At 38.0% G+C, this 6,052-nt stretch overlaps 1 long non-coding RNA gene across 1 annotated transcript in view; it reads right to left on the reverse strand.

Moving 5' to 3' along the window:
• Positions 1-2,669, reverse strand: part of LOC116069919 — a 29,795-nt gene extending 27,126 nt beyond the window's left edge. Inside the window, exon 1 of the long non-coding RNA XR_004110212.1 lies at positions 2,404-2,669. This is a non-coding gene — a long non-coding RNA (uncharacterized LOC116069919). The remainder of the gene's footprint in view (positions 1-2,403) is intronic.
• Positions 2,670-6,052: the final 3,383 nt, after the last annotated feature.

The following is a 6,052-nucleotide window of genomic DNA, read 5'->3' on the forward strand; positions in this document are numbered from 1 at the left end:
AGCAAAACTCTCAATTACCATAGATGGAGAAAACAAGATATTCTATGACAAAACAAAATTTACAAAATTACTATTGAAACTGCATTGTGTACTGAGTAATATTTAATATTAATACTGAATAATATTTAATTTACTTTAATTAAAATGTAATATAATAAAATTAAATATAATTAATTATAATTTATTTAATATTTAATATTATTTTAGGAAAGATCAATAAACAGTACTTAATCTTGGCCTGGAGTCATGACTAAGTAGATAAAAGGATCATTCAAAACACAAGAACATAATTTTGAATCTCTACATACTAACAGAGCTCCAGTATAGGGGCAGAAAACCTGTCTTATTTTGTTAGCTTCCTTGTATATTGTGTGTGTGTCTGCATGTGTGTGTGTGTGTGTGTGTCTGTGTGTCTGTGTGTCTCTCTATCTATGTGTGTGTGTGTGTGTGTGTGTGTGTGTGTGTGTGTGTGTGTGTGTGTGTGTGTTTTGAGGCAGGGTTTCTCTGTGTAACAAGCCCTGGAAATCCTGGACTTTCTTTGTAGATCAGGCCAGCCTTGAACTCACAGAGAACCTCCTGCCTCTCCCTTTCAAGTCCTGGGATTAAAAGCATGCAACATCACACTCCACACCAGAAACTCCAGAAACTCTGTCTCAAAGGAATGAAGTGAACAGGACATTTACATCTTCTCTGACCTCCATGCACGGGCATGTCAGAGTTCCAATTTCCTCTGAGTTAAAGCACATCAGGTTTGATGGAAGTTCTTTTAGCATCGGGATGTTCTAAAGAGGGTAAAATACTCCACCCTCTGTGGAAGCTCCTTAAAACTCAGAAAGCAAATATTTCAAAACCCTCGGAATGCCCCTAAAACTGACCAGATTGAGTAGACTCCTCCCTCCCCAAGCATATATAAGCAGCAAACACTACTAGGAGATACTTTCAGACAAGCACAGATGCCTAGAAGAGGCTGAAAGCAACTGAATTGTCTAGGAGAGATGCTCTGTGGCGTGTTGAACTGCCCACAAGTCATACAGTGAGGTTCAAGGTTCAAGTTTTACTGAGCTGCTCACCTCAGGGTAAGCTTTGGTTACACAGCTATCTTGGAGGTACTTCTGCCCCTGTAAGTAGCTCCACACCCACATACCTCTAAATATTTCCAATAAAAGTCATTTCTTCACCAAGCTGGAATTTGGTCTGTCCTTGGTTCTCCACCTTTGGTATGTAAACCTCTGTTCATGTCTCCCTACAGATAGTGTCACCCAGCATTGTCCTGGCATGATCATGTACATAAACACATACCTGCACATACCATACACACATGCATGTACACTCCACTGCAGATATACACTACAAAGCTGTGCAATGTTAATTTACAGATATGCCACATACATGCTTGTATGCTACACCTGCATTATTCCCCACACACAAGAGCAATACTCGGTCTTAAAATGTAGTATTGATATAATACAGAATTGATAGTGCAGTGAAGTTCATGGCTTTAACTAAAATAATGTTGAAGAATTGTATCTCAATATTCAATCATTACATTTTTAAAAGCAGCAATCAAATACTTTAAGGTACATGAGAATTTCATGAACGAAATATTAATAGCCTCATATCCTTAATTTTATATGTAACATCTAAAAATTCAATTATATGTTAAATTATATTTATAGCTTTGACTCCAAATACTTAAATAAAATGTTAGTCAAATAATTTATTAAAATGCTTTTAGGAGTTTTAGAGGTGACTAAGCCATTTAATGATTAAATTTTCAGTGGAAAACTGCTCTGCACCACTTAGGCACACCTAGGGTATAATATATAATTCTAGGGTATAATATATAATTTTATCATCATTGCAACATAATGCCTGAGAAAAGCAACCCAAGGAAGGCAGGCTTTGGGTTTTGTTGTCTCATAAGTCAGAGGTAAAGTTCTTCATGGTGACATAGTCACAGCATGGGGCGTGAGGGACAGCTGGTCAAATGGCATCCACAGTCACCAATCCTGACGTGAATAGTGGTGCTCACAGCTGGTCACATAGCATCCACAGTCACCAATCCTGACATGAATAGTGTGGCTCAGCTCACTTTCTTCTTTGTATTCAATCCAGGACAGCACCCTGTGGGCTGGAGCTGGCCACATGCGGTGTGGGTTGTTCTTTCACAGTTCAGCCTTTCTGGAAGATGTACCCTGACTTGACAATTAACTCTGCTGAGTATTATGACTTAGCACATTTCTTGTTCTTGGTGTGTTTGACACAACACAGACCCAGAAACATACGCATACTATACTCAAAGCTATGATTATTATTTTATCCATCACAGGTGAACTGAAGAGCATCCATAAATCTTGAAGCTTCTTTATCACACATGAGCTATAGAACAATGTGATGCCTTACCAGCTAACTCATTCAGAAGCATCAGCGTGATCTGTTACGTTGTGTCAGCATTCAAAGGATGGAAATGAGAGAGAAGTGGGGCCAGCTCATGACATTCCGAGGTCCAGCCACTGTGACCTACTTCCTCCAGCGATGTTCTGTTACCTAAAGGTTCCACAGCCTCCCCAAATAACACGAGTACCAGGGATGATATACTGAGACACGTAAGGCTGTGGGGACAAGAAGATTTAACTAAAACTGAAAGAATGAAGTCTGAAATGTGCTTTTCAAAATGTCCCAAAACTATTTTCTTTTTCCAATCAGTGCACAAAATTACAATGTGTGAAATTATGGGTACGAAGTCACGTAAGTGCCTTCAACCACATCTTAATGTACAACATGAAGATCATTTTGTCTTCACCTTAGGCATTGATATTTAATTAGGAAATCTAATTCATGGCTTCCTTGTTACCTTTATCACATATGGTGCCTTGTACCACAGACGTTTAACATATGGCATCATACAGCTTTAGCTTGGTCTTGGATTTGACTGAATATTAAATTTAAATTTTGAACATTGTTAAGTATTTGAACAAAAGATCCATTCATATTCTCCCTCTCTCCTCCTCTTCTTTCTCTCTCTCTCTCTCTCTCTCTCTCTCTCTCTCTCTCTCTCTCTCTCTCTCTCCTCTCTCTCTCTCCTCATTGCTTTATAAATGCAGATATAAAAATGCACACAAACACTGTACTCATTCTAATTCAAATCACCTTGATGGTGTTTGTTATGGTCTGTCACAATTTCTGTGAGTGAGACACATACAGTACCCATTTAGCCATGAGAGCCTGAGGCCGTGACAGGCTGCTTTTTGTTTCATTCATTCCATGGAACTGGAACATCTAAGCTGTCTTTCCTAGTTCATATAAGAGCATTTCTTAATTTTGAAAATTTAAATAACACATTATTTAAATTTTGAACTATAAAATATGCATATTTATTGGAAATAATTTGAAAAGGAAAATATAATAGCAAAAAAACCCCAAATCTTTAAATATTTATTTATTATTATATGTAGGCACACTGGAGCTGTCTTAAGACATACCCAGAAGAAGATGTCAGATCTCATTATGGATGGTTATGAGCCACCATGTGGTTGCTGGGATTTGAACTCAGGACCTTCAGAAGAGCAATCAGTGCTCTTAACTACTGAGCCATCTCACCAACCCACCCCAGATCTTTTTACACAGTCCTCCCTAGTGCCTTGGGTGTTAAACATCATGAGACCAAATTTGGAGACACATAGATTTCAATTCTGAGTCATATTGTTTATGTTAGGCATTGTGGTGACAAAATGCCTAACAAAAATAACTCAAAACAGGAAAGGTTTATATTGGCTCATGGTTTTAGAGAGACCCCCCCCCAATCCACCACAGTGAAGAAGGCTGAACAGGGCATTTTTGGTTATGGCAGAGGGAGAAGAAAACAGGCATTTTACAAAAGAAATAGAAAAGTAAGGCTGAAAGCAGGTATAGGAATGCTTTAAGGCCCACTCCTACTGACCTAATTCTGTGAGCTTTGCTTGAACTAATAAAGGCTCCACAGCCTTCAAAATAGGACTCTCTGCATGGGACCCAGGTTTGAAACACTGTCCTGTGCCTGATTTTTCAGAGTGAATATATAACATAGTTTGTGGCTTTTGATTTTATCTAGTGTTTAATCATCAATTTCATACTTCACAAATCAATTCTAATAGCTTCAAATTATTCTACTGTCCATGTGTTAGCATCCAAAGCTTGTGGCAATGCATGGGCAGGTCTCAGAGACCTGTTGCCAGAGCAACAGCCACCATATTCCCAGAATCCATTAGGCTCACCTCCCTCCTTTACCTGCAGCCACTACGTCAGAACCCATATATATACGAGGAACATCCCTCCATCTCTCGCTCTCTCCCCCCCTTCTTTCTTTCTGTGCTACTGCCCCCCTCTCTCCCTCTCAATTAAACCTCTTACACGTGGAACTGTTTGGGCCTAGAGTGTGGTATGTTCTGATGTGACCCGCCATTCTAACACATCACCATGTATACCATATTAAAAGCCATCACTTGTTTTTCCTATATTTTTTCATATTATATATTTAATAAGACTGCCAAGAATTTCATTTTTCCAAAAGCAAACAGTAGTACAAATTTATGTGTGATAAATATTACATATAAGTGTGTGTGTATGTGTGTATGTTGAATGTATTTAAAGAATAAATACTGAATTGAATGGAATAAATTTTTAAATTATACTTACTCTTATTTTATATTGTATTTTATGTACCAACAATAAGATCAAAGCATTAAAATCACATTTTCTAGAAATATATTATTTTCTACTCTCTCTGCTGTATGTCTATGGAAATGAATTTAGACAGTACAAATTTTTCTCACACCAACAAAGGAAATTATAAGCACTTCAATATGCATGTTCGAATGATATGAAGACAGACAGATGACAACTAGTATAAATGTTGGTTTTGATGTCGACTTACCACTAGTTAGGATCACATGAATAGGAAGCCTCGATAGAAGGTTTACCTTAGTTGACTTCATTGATGTAGAAAGGCTTGTCTCAGAAGTGGTTGCCATCTTGTAACTGCCCAGATTAAAAGGGCATTGCAGAAGGAAGATGATTCCCTTTGTCTCATTTTCCTTCTTGTTCCCTGCTGACTTGATTTACCCCATTGTTGCTACTGCTTCTGGTTCCTCTGCAGATATCACAACTCTCCAGGATTCCACAGTTAACGGAGGGAAAAGGTTCTCAGGAACCATCCAGGGATTCAGAACCAGGTTAGGACTACTGAGGCTCCAGTTCTCACAGACTAGGCAACTACTAGATTGTCAGGTCCTCCAATCTTATGAGATAGTCACCATGTGACTACTCCAAAGGCTGAGGTACCAGCCTCAGGACCAAATGACTACAGAGGTTTCCACCATCAGGTGGGCTTCTGATGCTGTTAGTCCTTCTGAGAACACTGTTTTAAATGAATTATTTTAATTTATAAAAATTCATCTCATCAGTTCTATTCTTCTTGAGACTAATACAAATAGATAATTGTTTCCAGGAATTAATTAGTGCAATCTGCAGATTTCTGGCTGAGAGAAAACCTAGAGATGTAGGTAAAAGTTATTGCATCTTAAGTTGGAAGATAACCTGGAGGCAGAACTCACTTTCCCCTGAGGGACTTTAGTTTGGTTTCTCTTGTGGCCTTCAATTGATCCAATGAAATCCACCCACATGATGTAAGGTGTTTGTGTTACTTAAAATCTACAATATTAGAAATTAACTTTATTTTTAAAAATAGCTATATAGTGACAACTAGACTGATCCTACCACAAAAGACTGTGACTCATGTCCTAGCTAACGTGACAGGTAAAATTAACTCTCATGAGTAGTTCAAGACTAGTAAGAAAATGATCATGGATTTAATTAAGCAATTATGAAAAGCACTTTTGGTAATTCTTTTAAGAGAAGAATTTGTATACTTTGCTGCTGTTGAGATGCAGGAAATACTAGCATCTACTTCATGAAAATGGTTTCTTTTAAAAGTGTCCCTAGGAAACAAAATGTTTGGTGCAAGGGAGAGTCTCTCTCTCTCTCTCTCTCTCTCTCTCTCTCTCTCTCTCTCTCT

Source organism: Mastomys coucha, unplaced genomic scaffold (assembly GCF_008632895.1).
Source record: "Mastomys coucha isolate ucsf_1 unplaced genomic scaffold, UCSF_Mcou_1 pScaffold1, whole genome shotgun sequence".
Taxonomy (NCBI): Eukaryota; Metazoa; Chordata; class Mammalia; order Rodentia; family Muridae; genus Mastomys; species Mastomys coucha.